This window comes from Paramisgurnus dabryanus, chromosome 1 (assembly GCF_030506205.2).
Source record: "Paramisgurnus dabryanus chromosome 1, PD_genome_1.1, whole genome shotgun sequence".
NCBI classification, from domain to species: Eukaryota; Metazoa; Chordata; class Actinopteri; order Cypriniformes; family Cobitidae; genus Paramisgurnus; species Paramisgurnus dabryanus.
This window is the reverse complement of record NC_133337.1, coordinates 20,962,582-20,989,539: the sequence shown is the minus strand read 5'-3', so window position 1 is coordinate 20,989,539 and position 26,958 is coordinate 20,962,582. Positions and strand designations below refer to the sequence as shown.

At 36.5% G+C, this 26,958-nt stretch overlaps 1 protein-coding gene across 1 annotated transcript in view; it reads left to right on the top strand.

Annotated features, from left to right (window-relative positions):
* gnai1 (guanine nucleotide binding protein (G protein), alpha inhibiting activity polypeptide 1) overlaps nt 1-1,983 on the top strand; it is a 29,618-nt gene extending 27,635 nt beyond the window's left edge. The window contains exon 9 of the mRNA XM_065268714.2: nt 959-1,983. The gene's annotated coding sequence lies outside the window, so the exon portion shown is untranslated. The remainder of the gene's footprint in view (nt 1-958) is intronic.
* Nucleotides 1,984-26,958: the final 24,975 nt, after the last annotated feature.

Genomic DNA, 26,958 nt, shown 5'->3' with positions numbered 1-26,958 from the left:
TATAGTTCCTAGCAATATCGGCCTAGAAAATCACAACTTTTAATTTGACGTCGTTCTTAGTTTACGATTTTACTACAGAAGAGTCAAGTTTTAAATAGGAAAAATATTGAAACTCTCTTGTTATTTTTGAGCGCAATGCTAATGGTCTAATCAGATTCAATGAATTATGCTAAGCTATGCTAAAAGTGGTAGCACCAGACCCGGAGATCAGTTGAATGGATTCCAAAATGGTAAAAATCAAATGTTTAACTCTAGGGGAGCTGGAAAATGAGTATATTTTCAAAAAAAGTGGAGTGTCCCTTTAAAGATCCGTATCACGATACATGGTTTCCTGTGCCATATGTTGCGCTACTGTGATTTGAGGCGATAGGTTGGGATATTTCCTATTTTAGCAATATAATAGGATATAATTTTAGAAAAGCTGTCATTGAGAACACCCCATATGCAAACCTTTGCAAAAATGGTGGCATGCCCCTATGCAAGTACTTCCTTGTAAGTTCAGAGATGCTATCTAGTGGTTGGGATGTAAACTCCAAATTAAACAACTGCTATTAATGATTTGTAAAAAATATATCGATTTTGCTATTGTTTTCTTCAACAGTATTACAGTACTACAGTATTGCCAAACAAAATGTTATTATACTCGGGTGTATCCGAATTTTCTTACACCCCTAACTTCAAATGAGGGGGCTGACTTAGGAGAGGTATGCCACCATTTCAAATAACAGCAACTTACTATCCACCACCTTTTAGAAAATTTAGTTATCAGTTACTTTTTGCTTTTTGTTTCGATGACAATGTTTCGTTTCGGATTAAAACGAAATTACACACTTTACCTTAAAAAAAAATTATGTTGTGGTAATGAGTGTCTACATTTAAATGTACACTAGATCGGTAAAGTTTCAGTATGCCATTACAGTAAATTGTCTACATCAATCTTTTCTTTTTTTCTCTCCAGGTGAAGGGGAAGCCAGTTTTGATATGCATTTTTTGAAGATACATTGCAAGACTAAGTATGGAGAAAATCGGTCTTGGACCAGTGCTGTACATTACGCCACTTTGTCAGCTTTATTTATGGTTTTTCGTCTTTGGAAATTTTAAAAAGTAGCATTTAAAAAAAAAGAATCGTGTCGAATGTTCGTACAGTCGTTGCTGTCGCGGCCATGTCATTTTATTTTCCCCCCGACTCAAGTTGGTTTGTTTTTAACGAGAGATTTCTTTTATCCTTTTGCATCAGAGAAGTCTCCTTTACTTGTAATGTTACATATTTTTTTTGCGGTTGTTGCTACGGGAGAGAGGAAGATTGTGCTACTCAGTCCAGTTTGTTGATTCTCGTGCCTTCGCATGCGTTTCTGCAGTGTTTGTCCATTTGCTTGGGTTTGCCTGCTGAATATCTCTCCAGCGTCAAAAAATTTCAAATTTCATACTGGATGTTACTAATCTCCCAGAGAGCACAACTCCTCATATGCACAGAATGTGAGAGTGTGTGTGTGAGAGAGAGAATGTGTCTATCTGTTGTTTGTGTGTATGTGTGTATATATATATATATAAATATAGTAGGCCGGCGTAGAGAAAGCTTATGGTTAATACAGTGACCAAACCATCAGGTTTCCATGGCAACAATAGATGGATACGAGTCCTATTCAGCTGTCAGACGCTGAGACATTCCGCATGCGGGACATGGAGTCTGTCGCTAAAGCACCTGTCATCAAACCCTCTCATGGCCGCTATTTTAACGGCATACTGCTCAGAGAATGACACGTTGTTGAGGAACATCCCTGCGGAGAGGTATGGACTGGGAAAGGTTTCGGAATTTACAGAGAAACTATATGAAAATGTCGGCAAACAGACGTTAAGGCAAGCGATACTGTTGATTGATTTTAAGTAAATAACTGCCACCTCTGTCTGTCTGTTCTCCATGTTCGGAGAACATTTGTACACTCATTTCCCTTATTTTGCTAATAAAAAGCATTTACTTCCTGAGTTGGATGTTTGTGGCTTTTATCTTCTCTCACTGAAATAGGAAAAGAAAAATTGGCTTAGAAATCCCATTGTATGGATTGCCACACAATGGCCCCCATGTTTCAAATAAACTCGAAACAGCATAAGCAAAACTCATTCTAGTTCCAAGATGTGACATTGCTGAATAATGAAAGGATATTAAACTATAATTTTTCTATTGGGAATTGATGGGATCATAAAAAATGGACATTCATATCAGAACCGTGGCTGAAAAGCTATTTGGCTTTTGGTTAACATTTCACTTTTTTTCAAAGGCAGGAGAAGAATTAATCATTATGAAACTTAATATGCCCTGATAAATTGCATAATAGGACCAAGAAAATAATAAAACCAGACATTCATCAAGAAAGCAAATAGGATAGGTTTTGATTACATGCTAATTTGTAACTTATAACAAAGTCTTATTTATGAAAAACTTTCATTTATTCCTTATATCAGGGGTTCCTAAACTGGGGGTGCGAGATGGTATCAGGGAGGTATCCAGATAATTTACTCACCACCATGTCATCCAAAATGTTGATGTCTTTCTTTGTTCAGTCGTGAAGAAATTATGTTTTTTTTTGAGGAAAACATTCCAGGATTTTTCTCATTTTAATGGACTTTAATGGAACCCAACACTTAACACTCAACTCAACACTTAACAGTTTTTTTCAACGGAGTTTCAAAGGACTATAAACGATCCCAAACGAGGCATAAGGGTCTTATCTAGCGAAACGATTGTCATTTTTGACAAGCAAAATAAAAAATATGCACTTTTTAACCACAACTTTTCGTCTAGATCCGGTCGTGAGGCGTCAGCGTGACCCCACGTAATACGTCATGACGTCACATGAGGTCACAGAGGACGAACGCGAAACTCCGCCGCAGTGTTTACAAGTGTGTTGAAAGAGGACCGTTCCTACGTTGTTGTATGTCAACTGATACTAATTAATGTCTTTGTGGCAGTTTATTGTTTACAATGGTCCGCAAATGTGCGTTTTATATATGTAACACGTGACCTCCCTACGTCACTACGCATTTACGTTAGGTCACGCTGGACCGGACCTAGATGAAAAGTTGTGGTTTAAAAGAGCATATTTTTTATTTTTCTTGTCAAAAATGACAATCGTTTCGCTAGATAAGACCCTTATGCCTCGTTTGGGATCATTTATAGTCCTTTGAAACTCCGTTAAAAAAACTGTTAAGTGTTAAGTATTAAATGTTGGGCTCTATTAAAGTCCATTAAAATGAGAAAAATCCTGCAATGTTTTCCTCAAAAAACATAATTTCTTCTCGACTGAACAAAGAAAGACATCAACATTTTGGATGACATGGTGGTGAGTAAATTATGTGGATTTTTCTTTTAAGAAAATTGAATATTCCTTTAACAATCTCTGAATAATTGATAACTTCTTTAAATCTGTATCTTCGTCTGATCCAGGCAAACATAAGGTCTGTTTACACACGCACATAGCTACTGAAATGAGCAGCTCTTGGAAACAGCCTATCAGAGCAGAGCTCATGATTATTATTCATAAGGTAATAATAGACCATTTACACCTGGTTGTAAATGGATATGTACAAACGTTTCTGAATCATTTTTGCACTTAATAAAGTCACATACCTTCTTAGTAGGCATCAGAGAACATAATGTATCAGTGGATATTTTTTTGCATCTTTAAATATTTATAGTTGGCTCTTTTGTATTACTGTGGAGATAACAAACCACAGTACTCAAGGTGCTGATAGAGTTTCCATCAAAAGCCAGTGCCATTAAAGCAAATGTGGTGTTGGGTAAATAGCCCCTAAACATAATAAAGTTAACCAACTTGAGAAAGAAATATACAATACTGCAACTAAACAAAATGCAACCTAATGCGAATGTTACATTTTTGACGCATAACCTTACACACTTAAGAAATGCTGGGTTATTTTAAAAAAGGGGATGAACCCAACTTATACTGGGTTTCAAATTAAAATGCTGAGTTGTTTAAACCTATTGTTGGGTCAAATATAAAGTTTTTCTAGTTAATTTAAACCAAAAGTTTGTCCCTTTTGTGACCAAATGCTGAGTTAAAAACATTTTAGAGTGTGTATATGCTTAATTGCCGTAGTGGCATCGCATTTTTTAGTATCTTGTATACAACCCACTGTTGAGTATAAACAAACTTGACTAAAGATCGAAAATGTCTTTATTTGACCCAAACATTGTTTGAAACAATGCTTTTTTGTGTATAATACACTAGTCAACATTTGAAGTGGATCAAAACCTTTCCTTAAAGTTATCTTAAAACCAATACCTGTTCTTGTCTAAGGACAAATTTGATGAACGTTTTTGATCCACTTCAAATGTTGACTAGTATATATTGTTAGCATAGAGATTTTAAAAAAATCAAGATTACTAATAACATCACATGTTTTCGGCATGTCATAAATTGTGTATAGGCTCCTATAGATTTAGTCAAATATCATCATGAGGTCATCCAAGTACTGCATCCATAAAGATTCTTAGAATAGCATGCCAGTATGCTATACAGAACATTGCCTCTCCCGGTGAACATACATTTGCTTTGCCATCACCGTAATTGACATGAAAGCAAGACTGACTGTAGTTGAAAATGGATTTCAATAATGTTCATCACTATAGTGGCTAAACATATTTGTGATGAATTTTAAAACATGACGATGAAAGAAATTGATCTTGTTAGAGTCAACATGGCCCAAGTCATCATCAAACTCCCACTTTGACAGACAGGTAAACTGCAGCAGTGCTCTTGCCTTTTTGATCAGGTTTCATGTTCTAAATGGGACATTTTGTTCTGCATTCATGTGAATCAGGAATTCAGTGCCCACAGGGGAAGAGCAAGACAACACTGGAGATGAAGAGATTATTTGAAAAACTGAATGAGCGTAATCGTAATAATGGGGGAGGCGATGATGTACAGCACTGCTGTCAAATAATCCAGCGTGAACCAGATGATTGGTCGTTTGTAATAAAACAATGATCATGTTGTGCTTTTTTGCATTTTTTTGCTTGTTCTTCTACACCTCAGGTACATGAATGCGTGCTTGTGTGTGTGTGTGGCCTGCTTTTTAACCAGCACAAAGATAAGGTTGTCTTATCAGTGTTGTTCCAGCACTGCACACAGCGTCTGTGGCAGGCACCTTATTTAGCACAAAATGAATGCCATACTTGCATTACCTTTGTATTACAACGTAATGACGCTGATGAGGCAAGGGGACATATTTGAATATTGTTCTTCCAGGAAACATTTAACCTGTAGCATTACTGTTATGGGAGACAGCTTTGTGTCACAGTATAAAGAACATTCTGTCACCATTTACTCTCATTACAAACATTTCAAATAGGCAAGTTATTGTTTTATGCATTGGATGATGGCCAAAAAGTCTAATTAAAAAAATCCATCCAAGCCTTTTAAGCAACACTCTGTAGTTTCCATGTAAAAATGACTTACCGCTACCCCATGTGGTTGAAAAGCACAACAGCGCCTGGTATCAGACACTCTTCTGCAGGCAGGGGGAGGGGAGGGGCTGTGTGCTCTACCCTCCACCGCCACTTTCAGAGTGTGCTTGTAGCAGCTAGGAGGCTGCTCAGGTTGCAGCAACAGTACAATTTGTCCAGTTAAAAGTTGTTCTATCACTGAAATAATTTTAGAGACATTATTTAAAGGTGAAAAAACTACATAGTGTTGCTTTAAGTCTTAGTAATTAACGCAGAAGAAAATGTTATTGCTCAGATGTGCTCTTTCATTGCTCATGAGATTTGATGGAGTTTTCAGTTGTTTCATTTAGATATTAACATTTTAAAAGTTTATCCTAGGAGAAAATAATTTTGCAATGTGTACATTTTAGCAGCATCTTAGTGGTGAGGTTGTGAATTGCAACCAGCGGCTCAGTTCACTGCTGACACTTCCATTTCAAAACGCATGGCTACAATGCTTGTTACAGGACAAACAAATGCCGTCATCTGAGACTGCAGTGAGGTTAATATAGTGCCGAAACACGCTCTGTATACAGCAGTATGTCCATTTAGGGGTACTGTAGAAAATGGCGGCACAAAATGGCGACTTTACATGTAGGGAGACCCGCAGTGTACGCATATGCAGAATTTAGCAATTGTGCTTGGTGGCACCTGCTGGCAAACTAGGGTACTGCTATACTTTGAGATTAGCGAGAAAGTGGGGCTTCATGGTTTTTCAAATATAATTAAACTATTTTTGCTTTAAGTTACTTATTCTTTCTATTAAAATATTAAAGGAACACACACAGATTTTGGGAATTTAGCTTATTCACCGTATCCCCCAGAGTTAGATAAGTCCATACATACCTTTTTCATCTCCGTGCATGCTGTAACTCTGTCTGACGCAGCCCCCGGTAGCTTAGCTTAGCACAAAGTCTGGAAGTGAATGGCTCCAGCTAGCAAACTGCTCCCAATAAGTGACAAAATAACGCGAACATTTTCCTATTTATATGTTGTGATTTGTATAGTCACACCGTGTACAAATAACAAGGTGATATGAGACATAGCGATCTTTTAACAGTATACATACTGGGAACTATATTCTCAGAAGACAAAGCACTGCTACATGGGCGGAGTGATTTGCTCACAGCACCCGAGAAGCCCCCTGGTGAGGAGCAGAGAGTTCGGTCAGAGTTGTTTGTCACTTATTGGGAGCAGTTTGCTAGCTGGAGCTATTCACTTCCAGACTTTGTGCTAAGCTAAGCTAGCGGGGGCTGCATCAGACAGAGTTACAGCACGCACCGAGATGAGAAAGGTATATATGGACTTATCTAACTCTGGGGGATACGGTGAATAGGCTAAATTCCCAAAATATGGGCGTGTTCCTTTAAGATTAGGCAAATAAAATATTAATTCTTATCTCTATATCATTAATCACTCAAAATTATTACTGACTCGGGGTCAGTGACGCCCCTGCCCCCACCCAACTCTGCCTATTTGTTTACATGGCTAAAAATTGCTTATTCTAAAGTAATTAAGGCCTTTACACACCACAAATTGTTTTTTTATATTATATTGCATTTCTGTCAATAAAACCTAAAATGTGCACACTACACCTTTAAGAACTGGAAAATGATTGTATTCTGTTGGTAAAATAATCTGGATTTGGTAAAAATTATAAAAAAAAAAAAAGTTTTTACTAAAATCTTCAATAATATTGGCTTTTGGTTGCAGACTTGGCAAATCTGAGTTTGTGATATTGTTGAGATCACTACTGAGAAACTAATATTGTGAGATTGGGTCTTTGTCTCGGGAGAAATATGATATTTGAGACGCAGGAGACTTGAGCAAAAATGTACATTTTTTTCCCATTTGCTATCTTTGATGTCTAGAAGAAATAAAAAAGATATTAAAGGATTTTTTTCTTATTGGAATGACTTGCATCTTTTTCTGTCAAATGGCCTTCTTCTGACAACCCCAGTCCCCATATACACTGCCACTGTATTAAAAAACTAAAAACCTTGGAAAAGTAAAATATATATATTTTGTGAGCTGCTTCATTATGAACATATCTACTGTAAACTGATTGATGGTAATTTCTTTGGCACGTGACAATGCCTAATTGTTGGATCCTTTGAGCACTCAGTGTTTTCTGTTGAGCGTGGGAGAGATGAGTAGCATTAGATTTTCCATTAGTGTCCTTCTCATGCAATTAGACATGATGTAAAAAGCTTTAATCTGATTAATAGATAGCACTTTCAACCAGCAAGGCAATAACTCAATACGTCTGAGCATGTAAAACGCACATCAAACAAGAAAGCTTTAGCGTTCCAGTTTGTAAACCCAAAACTTGATGTAAAGAAATTATATTTTAACTCAATTTGTATCTCGGAAAAGCGCATCAATTGTGTCTGATGCTGGTGCACAACATATCTTTTTCTCTCTTGGTTGCCAGCAGCCACGCTTTCATATTAACACGCGTATGATGTCATCAGCTGTGGACTCCATAGCAACAGAGAGATATTGCTTTGGTCTGGTGATGCCTTCAGCAAGCTGTTATTAATAGCTCTGATGTTTTCACCGTGACATTGAACAATGCGTATAAAAGCACACATGTACAACAGCTTACATCCCTTCTGATTTAAATTTTTGTCAATATCAGGTAGACAATGACTCATTGAATGGGCATAGAGAAAATAGCTAGAAATAGAACTAACAAGTGGGTTTTAACAGCAGTCAGCTACTTCTTGAAATTGTGCTGTTATCGGTTTTTCAAAAGCTGATACAAATCTATACCTAGTTAAAGTGGGTCACACAACGATTTAGACGCCCACTCTCGCCTTCCTTTATGCTCGCGTCATTGTTTATGCACCTAGTAGTTCATCCCACCACTCGAGCTTTGGTTTAGAGATCAATATCGTTTTGATTTTAATTCGATATTATTTTTTTTACCAGGGACATTTTAATATTTCACACCGTTCTTTGTTCATAATTGGTAATTATTTGTTTATTAACATTTTAAACTTACAATCTATAGTTTAAAACCACAAGCGTTCTTATTAGCATAATAATTATGTTAATGATTAGACAAATGCAGCTCGCGACAGGCATGTGACCAGTATGCACGCGGCCAGAAACGAACTGTCAACCTGTGGTAAAGTGTTTGATTGTTGTCACATTAAACGCGCAAAAACAGTGTCTAGTCGACGCATTTGACGATATGTTCAACATCTGTGCTTGGGGACTTCAACTGTACAAAGTCTAATAAAAGGTAAGCACCCAGAAAGTTTTTTGAATGGTTAGGCTACATCCTGTCACAACACCATGTACATCCTTTGCACCAAATAAGGGGTTAAGCCATTAACGCCATAATTGTGAAACGTTAAATGACCTTAAAAGCAAATGAAGACCAAACTGCCATACTTAGCAAAGATACACTTATGCAATCATCTGTTGCAGTGAAAGAACATCCTGTGATTTTATACCGCCAGCCCAGAGACATGTGATGATAAACCATGCATATTATTTCTATTGATTTGCATTGTATAACATGAGCTCAGTTTACTGAGGCAGATGTTTATGTTGCTTTACCTTTGCTAACTGCATCTGTGGGTAGAATGAATCATCTGAAACATGGCCTACTTATCTGAGTCTGATCGGTCATACTGTGACATGAAGACACAATTTATATGCAGAGCAGATGCCCACAAAACCATCCAGAGGCTGTGAATAATAATAATAAAAACAGAAAATACATGGTAAACATTAATTTAAACTATATGAAAAATATCACACCCAAAAATATGTTTTAAAAATATGCTAATTTTGTAGAAAGTAATCTTAATTATATATTTTTTTATTTAAAAATACAGACATATATTAACATATATTTTAAAATGTATTTCAGGGGCAACAAATACATTTCTAATTTTACAACCCGGCAAAAAATATATTTTTCCTTGTCAATATATAAAGTTTGTAAATGATGTATAAAGTATAGGTATAAAATGTAAAAGTATGTCTAAAATATAAAATTATAAGTATATTTTTAAGTATTCAGTTGAACATATGTTTAATTTTAATCTTTTTAAACCTGGTATATTTTTACAGTGTGTAACATACAAAGTTCTTATTCTAATGCGACGTGAATATAAATGCTTAAAATATTTTTAAATAAAAAAAAAATTCAAAATATATTTCAAAATATACAAAAAATGTTCGAAAAATGTAATGGTGAAAAAACATTTTATAAATTTTATTTAATATAAATGTTATTTGTATTTTTTAAATATATTTCAAAATATACATAAAATGGTCGAAAAATATAATAGTGATAAAACATTTTTGTAGACATATTTCAAAATATCTATTTTGGTATATTTGTAAATATATTTTTTTGCCGTATGGGAAATTTTGGGGTTGCAAAACCTCATATATGTTTAAAACAGACCTACAGACTTTTTTTTTAAAGATGTAAAATACATTTTTGGTGTCTCCAGAGTATGTGAAGTTTGAGCTCAAAATACGGTATAGATCATTTATTTTAACATGTTAAAATTTCCACTTTGTACCTGTAAGCAAAAATATGGTATTTTGGGTGTGTCCTTTTACATGCAAATGAGCTGATCTCTGCACTAAATGGCAGTGTTGTTGGATAGTGCAGCTTAAGGGGCGGTATTATCCCCTTCTGACATCACAGGGGGAGTCAAATGGTTAATGATCTATTTTTTTCACATGCTTGCAGAGAATGGTTTACCAAAACTAAGTTACCTGGTTGATTCTTTTCACATAATATGTTGATACAAGCACTGGGGACCCAATACATGGAAAAAGTCAGATTTTCATGATATGTCTCCTTTAACTGAAAACAGCTTGCACTGACATAACTTAAAATACATCATTGCCATTGTTTTGTCTAAAGATTCACATTAGTAATGCTTTTTTGTAAGGCATGCTTGTAAAAACAACTGAGGCCTAGTCCTGTTTCAATCTAAACCCTGTATGGGAAACTGCCCCTGTGTGTTTTATTGGAATATCATAGAAATGATGTGCTGAATGTTAAAAAATGCATAGTTCTGACAAACCCAATGGAGGCTCTTCACCAACAGTGATCACGTGAGCATGCTTGATGGATATTGAGCAGGTCAGTGCTCAGTTAGCATAGTAACATCTGTCCTAAGGTCATTAAATGTGTTGTTTCCAGCCTACCACATGGAGTATGCTTCACTAATGGATGATGGTGAGCTGTACTGAAGCCTCTTCATATATATTTAATCAGTCCATTGGTCATTTAGACATGCTGCTTTCAGAAAGGCCATACTTAATTTATGTGGAAGGAAAGTACTTTGGCCTAATTGATTCAACATGAAGCTAATTTGCGCAACAGTATGGCGATTTTTTTTAATGATAATGTCATGTAATGTAGCATTACATAATAGCTCTGTTTACTTCTATCTTACACAGATTTATTTTATGAAAGTAATAATAACACAGACAATGTATTATTTTCAATGGTAATTTATAGGTCTATGTACTGGAGAAAGTAACTTGTATCTCAAAATATTTTTTTCATAAAGTAATATATAAGCAATATATAAGTCTTAAATGTTTTATTAATTATTCAACATGCAGCTACAGTGTATAAGCTTTGTATAGTATATTGGCTTGGAAAGCATACTTCTGTGTGTAAATAAACTATTTTATTATATAAAAGTAACATATTAGTCATAGTCTATAATAAATTAATATTTAAAATTATTTTAAATTAACAGGTTATGTTCATATATTTTAGGATTTATAATTAGCATATATTTTGCTACAGAACATTTTGTCTTTGACATTGACAACTTCACAGAGTTGTGCAGTTGCACAATAGAGATTTACTGCAGGTCAGGTCAATGCAATCAGCAGTTTCACACCCTCTCACTTTTTAAGAGGACAAACCATGTTTGTTTCGCTTCTTAGACTGATTTATTGATCATGACAAGTGTTCAGTATCACAGCTCCACCTAAAGGACACAAGAAGAGTTGTACAGAGCTAGTTGAGGACCTTAACCACATATGCTTTATAATGTATGCATACCTAAAAGTAGAATCTAATCTGTATTCTAAAACAGTCTTTACAGGTTTATTTTATTTACAAAGTTGTACTTGTTTTTGTAGATCAGTTGGTAAAGGACTGTATTAACAACGCAAGGTCATGGGTTCGATACCCAGGGAACATGCATACTGATCAAATAAAACTAAAAAGTCAGTAAATATAAGCAAATTTCTGCATAAAAGAATGTATTTTCTTGAGAAGGTTCAATTTTTGAACAGCCATGTACTGTGGCATGTAAAGACATATTACATTGGATCTAGTAATGAACCATATAGTTTGCTTCGGTTATACTGAGGAACAGGGAACTACTGTACTTTTGCCATTGATGAGTTTAATATTTTCACATTTTCTTTAATTACAGCAAATTATCACAATCACTGAACAAAGCCATATAGTGGAATAGGAAACAAATTGGGGTATAACATATTTAAATGCCCCAATTCAATTTAAAAATTGGGTTCTTGTGTCAGCTTTCCTCTCTAGTATAAGCTGTTTGGGTCATTAGCCGCAAAGATTGAGATTTTAAAAGTCCGTCCATGCACTTTTAAACAGACTAATTGGGTTACTCCAAACAGACAGGAAGTTCTTTAACATTTCCTTTGATAAGATCAAACATCTTGATCTATTCAGTCATTGGACCCTTATTAACACTGAATGAAGAGTGCTCCACAAAATCTCTGGGAAATGACACATTTTAATGCAAATTTAATCTCGCCAGACATCTGCTGATTTGAAGATCAGGACGGTCTGTTGCATTGATGTGTTCAATTTATGCATTTGACAGATACTTTTTTCAAAAAACGACTTACAGTGCATTTGATTTCTGGGAAACAAATGACATGTCATCAGTTGAGCTATAGGACCAGTTGCATTTAAAATATCTGGATAAAAAAATGTCAGTGGTTCTTAAAGCTCCCGTTCTTTCTGTGTTTTTGAAGCTTTGATTGTGTTTACAGTGCGCAATATAACGTGTTCATGTTTGAAACTTAGCTGGTGATTGACACATTCCTGTGGGTGGAGTTTAGTCAAAAAACTGTTCTAGTGATTCGCTGTAGGCTTTGAAAGGCGAATTCTGTTAAAGAAAATATATCGACTGGCAGTGAACTTTGAGCTTTATAATTTTAGCGGCAAAAAGCGCAAGGCATTGGCACGAGCGAAAGTGACCGTTGGCGATCGTCTGGGCGTGTCCAGCGATGCGAGAAAGTTAAGAAAAGTTTAACTTTATGCAAATGACGAGCGACTTTCGGGAGCGACTACCAATGAGAACAAAGCAGTGGAGTTCATGTCATCCTTCTCTCGTCAGTTACTGGCATGGATGGTACTCATTTGTTTATGACAAGCAGATTTAGGAACGCCTCATTGAAAGAGACGGGCGACACACAGCGATAACGTCGCTGGCTGTCTGAACGAGGGGTGACGTGCTGCCGACGGATCCACAATTCAGTTCGCCAACTCTTGTCGTCACCCATTAAAAGTAAATGGGAAGCGTCAACGCTTACGCCCCGTGTTGTCTACAATCCGTGTGTTTGTTGTAGTCCAAGAAAAGAGATTTCAGTTGGAGACGATAACTCATGTCAACGTTTACTTTGGGATTTGTACCTTTGCATATCGTTAACATGTACTAACACACACTTACACACCAAAGGAAATGTAAAGTCGTGAATCGGATAATAGGTGCTCTTTAACTTAAGGCTCAGAGTTATTTTGCTTTCCCGACTGTAGTCTCTAGCAGGCAATTCATCTTGTGTCACTGCAAGTGATTCCAATTTTCTTGGCTCCCATGGACAACAGCCTGTAGGACAGGTTGTGGATGGCTATCGGGAAGATGGTTTAATCTTGTGCCCAGCACATCTTACACAGGACTCTGGTAATAATCAGGTCTTGCTCCAAGAACAGAGTGTCTCTGGGATTGGTATCTGTCCAAATGAGAAAAGTCACTTTCTGTTTTGCACTTGACAACCATTAAGTCATTGTTTAACTATAAGTAATGGCTTTTGGGGTTTTACGCTGTGACACCAGAACCTGGGTTGAAGTAATTTACTGATTTTTTAAGTAGTAAAATAATGGTGCTTCATCATCACCATTTTTGGCTGAACAGTTCCTTAAAGGAAAACCCCACCATTTTTTTATATTTTACTATGTTCTTACCTCAACTTAAACTAATTAATACATACCTATCTTTTTTCAATGCGTGCACTTAATCTTTGTACCTCATGACGTGAATGTGTTAGCATTAATCCTAGCCCCATTCATTCCTTAGGATCCAAACAGGGATGACATTATAGTGAAGAACTTTTTTAAAGAGTGCAGTATTATAACTTTTCTGTCTGTCTCCCGGTATTGGCGTCTCTGTTAGCTTGATGTTATTCTTCCAGCAATTGGTTTGGTTTGACTTTTGACTTCGGACCTCACACAACTCCCATTTGCACTGCAGATCAATCACTCATGCATCCCATTAGCTCTTTCCTTCTATAATGCCTCTCCTCCATTTTAACAGCTGTTTACGGAATGAAAGTCATTGATTTTATGTTTTTAGAGGTGCATGTTAGTTCGGCGTATTGATTAATGCTGACCAAAAAAACTCTAAAGACACTGCCAATCAAATAAAAATAAATTCATTCCAATTTTAAGCAATTTTAACCATGCAATATTTAGCACTGAAATTATAAATTATTATAGTGAAAAATATATAATATATAATATACTATATAAAGAATAATTTTCTTTGTTTTATTTATTTATTTATAAGTAAAGACTAAGATATAGGGTCAATTGAGTCTTGCATGTGAGAATACATTTGTAATAATATGATCAATGAAAACCTTGTAGATATATACACTGTACAAACCAAAGCAGTTTGTAATAAATAAATGTGCATAGGTCAAAGACAACACAAGCTGTTTACCTATTGTATGACTGTAAAGGTCAGTATTGACTGTAAGCATTTATATCATTAAAGCACTTGCATAGTACATATTATATATACAGTCTTGTTCAAAATAATAGCAGTACAATGTGACTAACCAGAATAATCAAGGTTTTTAGTATATTTTTTATTGCTACGTGGCAAACAATTACCAGTAGGTTCAGTAGATTCTCAGAAAACAAACAAGACCCAGCATTCATGATATGCACGCTCTTAAGGCTGTGCACTTGGGCAATTAGTTGAAAGGGGTGTGTTCAAAAAAATAGCAGTGTCTACCTTTAGCCGCCTTTCTACTGCACACGACATACGGAAACGACAGTCGGAGTTCTCCCCCTAGTGGCTGTCGTAATGAAGTTTCAGTTTAATCGTATATGGGAGGGAAGCTCATTCCAGCGCAAGAGGCTTCATTCTAATATTTTTACCATGGTGGAATAAATAAATGAATGCAAATGAATGAAATAATAAACAGCTATGCATATATGACAAAGATTGCCAATATTTTTTTGAGAGAACATATAAAGACAAGATTAAAATAATTACATACACAAATTAAATTAATAATGTATTTATTATCAGTAATCAATAGTGTTTTTTTAAGGATTCAAGTGTAACTAATAAAGTTAAACCAAAAGGATTACTCATTTTCACCTCACACAGTTTGTGATTGGAATACAATGAAAAACATAACTTCCGGTCGGCATATCGCATGCGGTTTAGTCGCACAAGTTCAAATTTTTTAACGCATCCAACCGTCAAAACGGATCCGATATTTACGCATCCGCAGATGGTCGGCACCTCACGCATCCGCTTTGCGACTCTCCATAGGAAATGAATGACTTCCGGCTTATCGGCCGTCGTTTGTCGTGTGCAGTGGAAAGGCGGCTTTTGACTGTACAAACTCAAAACTATTTTGTACAAACATTTTTTTTTCTGGGATTTAGCAATCCTGTGAATCACTAAACTAATATTTAGTTGTATGACCACAGTTTTTTAAAACTGCTTGACATCTGTGTGGCATGGAGTCAACCAACTTGTGGCACCTCTCAGCTGTTATTACACTCCATGATTCTTTAACAACATTCCACAATTCATTCACATTTCTTGGTTTTGCTTCAGAAACAGCATTTTTGATATCACCCCACAAGTTCTCAATTGGATTAAGGTCTGGAGATTGGGCTGGCCACTCCATAACATTAATTTTGTTGGTTTGGAACCAAGACTTTGCCCGTTTACTAGTGTGTTTTGGGTCATTGTCTTGTTGAAACAACCATTTCAAGGGCATGTCCTATTCAGCATAGGGCAACATGACCTCTTCAAGTATTTTAACATATGCAAACTGATCCATGATCCCTGGTATGCGATAAATAGGCCCAACACCATAGTAGGAGAAACATGCCCATATCATGCTCCATGCTTCACTGTCTTCACTGTGTACTGTGGCTTGAATTCAGAGTTTGGGGGTCGTCTCACAAACTGCCTGTGGCCCTTGGACCCAAAAAGAACAATTTTACTCTCATCAGTCCACAAAATGTTCCTCCATTTCTCTTTAGGCCAGTTGATGTGTTCTTTGGCAAATTGTTACCTCTTCTGCACATGCCTTTTTTTTAACAGAGGGACTTTGCGGGGGATTCTTGAAAATAGATTAGCTTCACACAGACGTCTTCTAACTGTCACAGTACTTACAGGTAACTCCAGACTGTCTTTGATCATCCTGGAGGTGATCATTGGCTGAGCCTTTGCCATTCTGGTTATTCTTCTATCCATTTTGATGGTTGTCTTCCGTTTTCTTCCACGTCTCTCTGGTTTTGCTCTCAATTTTAAGGCATTGGAGATCATTTTAGCTGAACAGCCTATCATTTTTTGCACCTCTTTATAGGTTTTCCCCTCTCCAATCAACTTTTTAATCAAAGTACGCTGTTCTTCTGAACAATGTCTTGAACGACCCATTTTCCTCAGCTTTCAAATGCATGTTCAACAAGTGTTGGCTTCATCTTTAAATAGGGGCCACCTGATTCACACCTGTTTCTTCACAAAATTGATGACCTCAGTGATTGAATGCCACACTGCTATTTTTTTGAACACACCCCTTTCAACTTATTGCCCAAGTGCACAGCCTTAAGGGCGTGCATTTCATGAATGCTGGGTCTCATTTGTTTTCTGAGAATCTACTGAACCTACTGGTAACTTGTTTGCCACATAGCAATAAAAAAATATACTAAAAACCTTGATTATTCTGGTTAGTCACATTGTACTGCTATTATTTTGAACAAGACTGTATATACCAAATATAAAACAGTAAACAAATTAAAACAGTTAAATAAAATGCATATCTTACTTCTTCTCATACTCTACATATACAGTTGCACTTGGTGCTCATAAGTGTACATGTTCTTGCAGCATCTTTAAGACACGTAAAACCTGTAAAAATCTGTAAGACGTTTTAGGAATTAAAAAAGAAAAAGAATCATAAAAATTTGCATGGAACTGCACACTAGAAAATGTTTAACCTATATTTATGGTATATTCATTAAGACAAAAGAATCTAAAGTAGCTTGTTTGTGTAGTTGTGTATGAACTCCTGCTTAATAATGTGTTTTGCTATAAAGTGCTTGCAGCCTTTTGTGATGGTTTTTGATAGTTTTTGAAGTGGCAAAGCTGAATCTCAACTTCACAGTTCTTTCGGGAAATGAGAAAGTTTCAGTTCCCTATAATAGTGCATTTGAAAAGCTCAGGGCTGGTTTGTACAAAATGTACCAGATGGTAGGTCTCAGATGGGTATAAATCAATAGGTCTATATACTTTATATAACTGTCAAAAGGAAAAATAAGTAAACAGTTTATTAAACTTACCTGTGTTATGTTTATTGTCACCATAAGGTGGCAGAATAACCCTCCTAACCCACTCTTGCTGTGTGTGATGCAATTATTCAAATTTACACTGTCCTTTTAATATTCAAATACTGTTTCATTCATGGTGAAAACTGGACCTCTATTACCAAAATTTTGCTGCTAGCAATTAGTTGATTTTTGTCTCTGGTTCATCTTACCTTTAACTGATGTGCTAAGGTACATATTCCTGCAAAACACACAACTTTAGCAAGCAAACAGTATGCATGAGAGCAGATTCATTTTTTGCAAATTCACTAAGTGTGTGTGTGTGTTCAAGTCATTCACAATGAGCTATGGATGGCTGAAGCAATCTCTCCTCTGCAGACATTTGTATGGCATAGTTTCCCCCTTAAATCATTAAGCAGGCTCAACTGACTTTTTAAATGAGAATGAGCTGCTTATATTCACTGTATTGATTACAATTTCTGAGAAGTGCAGTTACTCCCTCCCTTGATAGCTTTCCATCTCTCCCTGACTCAGATGAATACCCCCCATAACCCTGAAAAGACGCCTTGCTCACCCTTCTGACAATCCACAGCAGCAAGCCACACAGAGAAATGTATTTAACGTCTTTTTCTGGTCTCTGTAGCTGAAGGGTATGGCATGGTGCTAGGGTCAAGTGTTCCCAGGAAGCCATACAGATACATAGATTATTTTAAATGCACAGTAAATTACATTGGATAAAAAACATTTGCCAAAAGCATAAATGTAAATATAACTTGCCAAACCTCACTACAAATATACGAAGAAAGAGATTCTTAGGAAAGTTGAATCTGATTGGCTGAGCGCTGATGTTTAAAGCGTAACTAAACCCCTGGTCAGAGCCTGACTCCACCCACTGCAATATTTGAAAAATGCAAGAAAAGTGGGCAGATCCCAACGGAGATAGAGGGGACGAACTAAGTGTGTGGTGAGATCGTAACAAGGGCGTGGTGAGCTTGAACCTGCTTACGTCACGAGTCATTTTTTGGACCCAACATCCAATAGGAAAATTCAAATGCAGTAGCCACCGTTCAACCTGAAGAGGGCAGCACTTAGACGTTTTTACACCATATATTGTAGTATTCAAACACTTTATAATCAACTGTCAAAAAACTTACTAAAATCAATGAACAGCACTAATAAAGCCTCATTCTTACAGATCATTAACTAAAAAAAGTTGGTTTAGGGTTTAGTTACTCTTTAAAGGTCCTGTTTTCCCTGTGTTTTAAAACTATGATTGTGTTAACAGTGCGCAATATAACATGTGTTCATGTTTTGTGTATAAAAAAGCGTGGTATTTTTCATACAAATTATTTATCTGTATATAGCTGTTTCTAAATACGGTCTGATATCTTCCTTGTTCTATAAAGTCCCTCCTTCAGAAATACGTATCGAGTTCTGATTGTGTAGTTTGTTTAGTGTGTGGTGATTTGACAGCAGCTTAACTTAGCATAGACGTTTGAGCTTAGCTGGTGACTGAAATGATTAAACCAAATTGCATACTCATCTTGTTTGAACTTTGTTTGTGTCTTGGCTTAAAGCTGCTAGAATGCATTTTTCCTCATGGAATGTTTGGATTTGTTACAAATAAGCTGTTGAAAAAAAATCAAATCAATATTTTTTGTCCAATTAATCACATAATGTGTGGCAAGGAGCCGTGCAAAAAGCAAGATCACGTACAGCTATTTGCTATAGCAGAATAAACCCTAACAGTGTGTTTAGGATCAGGACCCTGACACGAGGAAGATGGATTTGGATCACCCTGAAAGGATTTTTTTAACAGCCAGCTGGATGTGCAACCCCAAATCAGAAAAAGTTGGGACACTGTAGAAATTGTGAGTAACAAAGGAATGGAATAATTTACAAATCTCATAAACGTATATTTTATTTACAATAGAATATAAATAACATATAAAATGTTGAAAGTGAAACATTTTGAAATGTCATGCCAAAAATTTGCTCTTTTTGGATTTCATGAGAGCTACACATTCCAAAAAAAGTTGGGACCGGTAGTAATAAGAGGCCAGAAAATGTAAATGTACATATAAGGAACAGCTTAAGGACTAATTTGCAATTTATTAGGTAAATTGGCAACATGATTGGGTATAAAATGCCTGTCAGAGTGGCAGTGTCTGTCAGAAGTCAAGATGGGCAGAGAATCACCAATTCCCCCAATGCTGCGGCCAAAAATAGTTTTCTGAGTTTCTCAGAGAAAAATTGCAAAGAGTTCGAAGTTATCATCATCTACAGTGCATAATATAATTCAAAGATTAAGGGAATCTTGAACAATCTCTGTGAGTAAGGGTCAAGGCTGAAAAACCATACTGGAAAGTGGAAAACTGTTCTGTGGTCAGACGAATCAAAATTTGAAGTTCTTTTTGAAAAACTGGGACGCCATTTCATCCGGACTAAAGAGGACAAGGACATCCCAAGTTGTTATTAGCGCTCATTTCAGAAACCTGCATCTCTGATGGTTTGGGGTTGCATGAGTGCGTGTGGCATGGGCAGCTTACACATCTGGAAAGGCACCATCAATGCTGAAAGGTTTATCCAAGTTTTAGAGCAACATATGCCCTCATTCAGACGTCGTCTCTTTCAGGGAAGACCTTGCATTTTCCAACATGACAATGCCAGACCACATACTGCATCAATTACAACATCATGGCTGCATAGAAGAAGGATCTGAGTACTGAAATGGCCAGCCTGCAGTCCAGATCTTTCACCCATAGAAAACATTCGGCGCATCATAAAGAGGAAGATGCGACAAAGAAGACCTAAGACAGTTGAGCAACTAGAAGCCTGTTTTAGACAAGAATGGGACAACATTCCTATTCCTAAACATTGGTCCTTCTTCAGCTGTTCCTTATATCTACATTGAACTTTTCTGGCCTCTTATTGCTACCTGTCCCAACTTTTTTTTTGGAATATGTAGCTCTCATGAAATCCAAAATGAGCCAATATTTGGCATGACATTTCAAAATGTCTCACGTTCTACATTTTATATGTTATTTATATTCTATTGTGAATAAAATATAAGTTTATGAGATTTGTAAATTATTCCATTCCTTTTTTACTCACAATTTCTACTGTGTCCCAACTTTTTCTGATTTGGGGTTGTACAATATCTTATCTAATTATTTAGATAGCCTCTTTTTTAAATACTCAAGGTTGTATTTTACAAGGTGATGTTTATAGCAAAACAAACAGAAAGAGAATCGCTGAGAAAGATTATTGTAGGACAAAGACAAAGAGTGAGTTTTAAAGGATAATCATTGTAATACAGAGACTAACAAAAATGTTTCCAATCACAAACCTGACATCTGAAATTTTTAAACACTGTAAAGCATGAATTAAGAATCAAAATCTAATGTGGACCCTGGACCACAAAACCAGTCATAAGGTGGCATTTTTTGAAATGTAAATATATACACCCTCTCAAAGCTGAATATAGCGTTCAATTGGTGTATGGTAGGATAGGATGATATTTGGCCGAGATACAACTATTTGACAAGCTGGAACCTAAGGGTGCAAAACATCTAAATTGAGAAAATCTCCTTTAAAGTTGTCCAATCAAAATCCTTAGTTTTGATATACAATCAGAAATTTAAAAAGTGGAACATGATCTTTACATAACATCCTCATGATTTTTGGCATAAAAGAAAAATCGATAATTTTGTATTTTTGGCTTTTGCTGCAAATATACATACTGAGAATGTTTTACCAAAACTAAGTTGGATGGGTTGATCATTTTCACATTTTCTAGGTTAATAAACGTACTGGGGACCCAATAATAAGACTAAAACATAAAATGTCTGATTTTCATGATATGTCCCCTTAAAAACCAATTAGCCACCTCGTAAAATTGATCCGAATTGCCATAAGATTGTGTTGGAAAAGCCTTCAAGGCTCAAACTTTGAAAGTTCTTTCTCACAACTCCATTGTACTGTAATAGACAAGGCTATGCCCTCCAGATCAGCAGTTTAACAGGGACGTCACAACTTTTATGATCCTGCATGTCTGAAAGAAAACAGCTTGGCAGGGTAGTTAATTAAGTACAAACAACTTAATGAAGGTCAGAAACTCTCCCTAACTCCACACACACACACACACACACACACACACACACACACACACACACACACACACACACACACACACACACACATAGACCCAGTCAATCTATATAGGAATGTGTGAAACACTACGGCTAGCTTCGATATTACTTTCGTCCCATTCTAAGAAACACTATTAACCCCATTCGCGTCTATTTCTCTTTAAACACGCACACCATGTTTTTAAGCGGCTGTGAATATTCCAAACACGACAAATGAGACGATTGTCATTGTCTATGACTGAGGCATAAAAACAACCGCCGACGCAGATAATGCACATTTTCGTATTAGTTTACCAAGCGGGAAAGAGTGGGAAAGAACGATGACTAAACAGTGGGAGGATGGATCCCAATCATGGATCCCATTAGATGAGCTCGGCGTCAAAAAGCCAGCCTTGGTAAATATGAGACCCGGCGGGGAAGATGAATGCCTCCTTTGAAGCTGTACATTACAACCCTGAGTGAGACTTGAGGAATTAGCCTGTCTAACCTTGAAAGAGAGATTCAGCTGCCTGTGCCTGACAAATGTGACATGAAAAATGTCATTTGTTTTCAGATTTCAGAGCATATGGAGAGACAGGTGTGTGTGTGATGTCCTTGAGTCACAGACTATTCACTTAACGCCATGCCTATGATAGTTATATTGCTTTAAGTGAAGACCTTTGTCTGTTCTCAATGATAATGGGTTCATGATGTAAATATTTCTTCCCGTTTAACCTACCTCCCTTTGTTTCACTTTCTTTAATTGCTGTATCGGTAATTCATTAGTCGTATATCTTTGAATCATAACCGCACACAGGAAACGTTTGTGTTTGACTCTCATGAAAGACATGCATTACTCTATTTCTATTATAATGTATATAAAAGCATGTGTATGATTGTCATAAGGGTTTTTTTTTTATCTGACCAACTCTCAAATGAAATCCATGTCAGAAGAAAGATGGTTGCATTGAATCTGCCTTTCTTTATGTATTATCTCTTAGTTATTCTTTCAACAACAATATGATCTCCTCTTGTGTGATTTCAATGAAAGCACTCTGTTCCAAATCCCAGAGAGTGATTTTTTTTCTCTCAGTTCATTGCAATGGGATGAAAAGCTACTTCTTAAGGCTGATTTTTTGAGCAGGGTCCTGTTTTTGAATGCATTTTGGATTTTAAAGTCCGTATTAGGGATACTGATGCTTTTGTGTCTTTTGCTGTAGATGGATAACATGGAAACTTTCTTGCTTCTCGTCTCACTTGCCCTTTCGGCTCCGTGTGTCTGATATCTTGACATCTCTGTTTATGCAGCTGAAAGTGTCCGTCTGACCTTCAGCTTTGAAAGCCAGCTAGCGTTCCGGGTGACAGAGGAGTCTTGAGAGAGAGACACCTTCCCCCTTCTCTTCATCTGAAACAAAGTGATGTTCCACTCGCTCAAAACATCTATCATACAATGATAAATATCTTAACCTACTTTATACACAAGGGCAGGAAAGACCTCACCCTGAGAATTGAAAATAATACCAAGGCACTTTGAGATGACAAGACTTCATAAGCTATTTCTCGAATTGGCAATTGTGCACCTAGTGGAAAGGTACAGTAGCTTGTTGGCTGTGCTGTGGTATTTTGTGCAAATTTGAATCCCAATTTGCTTCACCGTTTCTAATGAAACCATAAATAATTACCAAAAAAAGAAAAGAAAACCATTGAATAATTGTGTACTTATCACATCCTCTTAGGCCAGAAATGTGCAAGTACAAAAATACAGTCACAGATGCACTGGGGTAATACCCTAAGGTTACGTTTTGTAAGGTTACGTTTTTTTACAAGTATTGTAGAAATGCAAAGTTGGCAACACCAAAGCTCCAAAAATATCTCAATTTTTTCCGTTTTTTCTGTCATCTTGTGTTTTTCCAAAGTTGATAATTTGTGCTTGAGATATTGTGACCTATGTATGTGTTGTATGATCATGTCTCATGTGACACTTAATTACTTGGGGGTAGGTCTATAAATAGTGATATTTGAGTGTGTTAATTTGTCTGATGAAGAGCCTGTGTGCTAGAAACGTCACCTTGATGCCATGCATTAGTTTTTAATTTGGTTTTGCCGACTTTGCATTTCTACACAACTACGTTTTTTTGTCGAGCGACCAATTTAGATTGTTGTGCATGCTTTTGCCTGTTTTCCTTAACTTTACAGGTATACCAAAATGTTGTACATATTTGGGTACATTACTGTAACTTAAGGATCTATTGTCTACCTTTTCATGAGTTGGCATTAACATGTGATTGATAGGGAAAGATATAAAGAATATTTGGCGTGCTTTCCGAGGGGTGCGCTCTGAGCTCAGAATTTTTTGCCTGAACCCTGAGTACTCCCCCCTCTTTAAATGAAATAAGCTGAGAGTGAGGTGATGGGGTGGAGGAGGGATCAGAGTTGTTTTTGGCAGCCCTTTTAGTTTTAGTCTTAGTCTTTTGGACCAAAATGCTTTTAGTTTTAGTCACATTTTAGTCACTTATAAAATTGTTAGTTTTAGTCAAGTTTTAGTCGACGAAAACACAAAAAGGTTTTAGTCAAGTTTAAGTCAATTTTAGTAAAAAAATAATTTTTTAACAAATTAATTTAGGTTAAAAAGTTTGGTTTATTAAATACTATTAAAATGTGCATTAAGGTTGTCCCTGAGGTCTTCTGTTGTTTTAGTCGGTGTGCCTTCTGCACATGGCATAACAAAAAGTTAAGCCTGATGTACCCTCATGTTGAGCTTGTGTGTTACGCTGAGACCTTGCTTATAAAGTTGAGAAACGCATGCCTTGCCTTGTTATTTAAATACACCACAAAAAGCATTGGAAATGGGCTTAGGTTTGACAAGTAGATACATGTAAAACGTTACCATGAAATGTGTCACAAGCCAAATGTCGAGTAAAATTGAATGTATATATGTTAACAGCGTGACTTGTTAGTTACCTTTAAAAAAATATTAGCGTGATGTGCCTTCAGGTGCCGCTTGAGGTTAGTGGTATTCTTCCCACCTAATTTGTGGCCACATTTACCGTCGTCTCCCAATATGCATTGCGTTTTTCTGTCTGATGGATTATACTGAAAGTATGTCCATAAATCATCTTGTCGTTTCCGTTTTTTGGCATCACCGCTACAGTCCTTCGAACTCGCCACAGCCGCACGTGTGTTGTTTGAAATCTGGTGCGCGTGCGCGGCATGGCGGCAGCCGGGTGGTGGGCGTGAGTGAGACTGTGTTGACCCAAAACAAGGATAGGAAGCGGCAGCAGTTAAACCCCTTAAATTTAACATTGTTCATATGGGTACTCAATAGGTCATTAGGGTATAATATTGTATCCCAAAAGGTACAACATTTCAATGTGTTGTATAAACATAAAGGTACAAAATTGAACCTTTTAAGGTATTACCCCAGCGAAAAAAAAGATAGAGGTTTGTACCTTTTTTCCAGTGTTGGCAACAAATTTTAAGTGTGTGGTCCAAAATGTATAAGTTACTGCAGCCATATCAAACTTCATTACTTAATAGGGTGATGTAATTACCTTAAAATGTCTGTGCAATTAAACTGGATGTGTTGTTATTAAAGTAAAGTACCAAAGATTTTGGTTCATTCACACTCCCAATGATTTCTGTGCATGCTTTCACCCGTAAAGACACGTGACATATTTAAAGTCCAGCACTTGGTAGGTTTTTTCCAAAGCGTCTAAAGTTTGCTATTTATCCGTTATTTCTCTCTAGAGATACCGTGCGCGTGCATTTTAGTTTATGACAAGATCATAAGGAGCGTGTGATGCGTTAATGATCTCAGCTTCGGCGCAGATAGTGACAAGCTTCCTGATCTCTGCATCAGTCCAGTTTGTTGACATTTCTCGTTGTGAATGTTGATCTGTGTTAAAATCCATGTGTCAAAGAGTTAAACCATTACTTTTGGTTGCAATGATAAGCGCATCCTCACTATGGCACGCCCTTACAGCATTGTTTCTGCGTCTTGTTTTTGCAATGTTACTAAATCCTCTTTCTGGGACTTATCCCAGAACATTTACGGGATGTGTTTGTGTTCACACAGAAGACTGTAGATGAACGTATGCTTAAACATTTTAAACACACTCACTAGACTGTTAGCCTTTTTTGTAACCCTATCTATAACATTATTTTAATCCACAGAGCGGTCCAATAAAACATTGATAATCTATCCAGCACGCTCCTGTCCTAATAAAGTCACTTTGTGTTATTCTATATGCTTTAGTATTGAGATAACAACTGCAGCATCACAATGTCTTACTTTCATGAATTCTTCATTTCTATTCTCACCCAGAAGATGTTGTGTTCAGAGAGAAATGAGCAATATTCTTGTTTGAAACAGCAGGGATGCCTCTTCCTTCAGCAAATGCTCTTCACTGTCAAGCTGTATTACACAGCTTTGCTTACCAAATCTAAAAACCATCATGTCAACTCTTGTCTCATTAGACAACATTTTAAGACATCATCTGTGCTCTCCTGATGCGAAGGCTGTTGCAAGCAGCTTTATAAGAAGCACAGTTTTAGCCACAGTCTGTTTTAATGTCATGTTTGATGTGACAGTCTGGACACATACTCTTCACAGATTAAGCAATCCCAGAACACAGTGATCCAGCGTGATCTCACAGGAATTTGCAACTATTTTACAGGGTGGCTTATTCGTATACATTTGTGGAAAATATGAAAACTATTATAAACCGAAGCCCCACTCCTAAACCTAAAAATTACTGCTGCGAATGTACTGTATAAAGTACTAAAACGAATGCATAAAATCGTACAAATTTATACAAATTAACCACCTCGTAAAATACTTTAGTTATGAATTGCCATAAGATTGTGTTGGATAAGCACAATGAAAACTGGTAACACTTTACAAATAAGGTTGTATTTGTTAACATTAGATTAGCTAACTTGAATTTACAGTGATCAGTATAGTTTTTCAACATTTATTAATCTTTGTTAATGTCCATTAATGCCTGTATGATTGTTCATGTTAGTTCATTGTGCATTAAAGGCACAATATGTAGAGTTTCACCATTAGATGTTGCAACTACACAATAATACCATAACAATAACAAAGGCAAAGCTTAATGATGCTATGATGGAGAGTGGAATGATGGGAGATATGTTCCCTTTCGAGGGAACTCGACCTGCGATACCATTGCAACTCCCCAAAGCATTGCTATGGCGACGCAGCGTCGCGTTCCCTTCTCTGGGAACCAGGATTACATACGTAAACGGAGACGTTTTCTGCCACTTCTGCATTTGTTCATTCATGTTGCCATAGTTTCTACAATTGGAAACTAGAGATAGCATGGATCTTAAATCAGGACAATTAAAAGCCAGTCCTTCCAGAAAAAAAAGATCAAGGATTTTTGCCTGCAACAATCCTTGATCTTGCGGCATGTTTTCTTAAAAAAATGTGATGGAATATGCAGAATATTTATGCAGTTTTATGC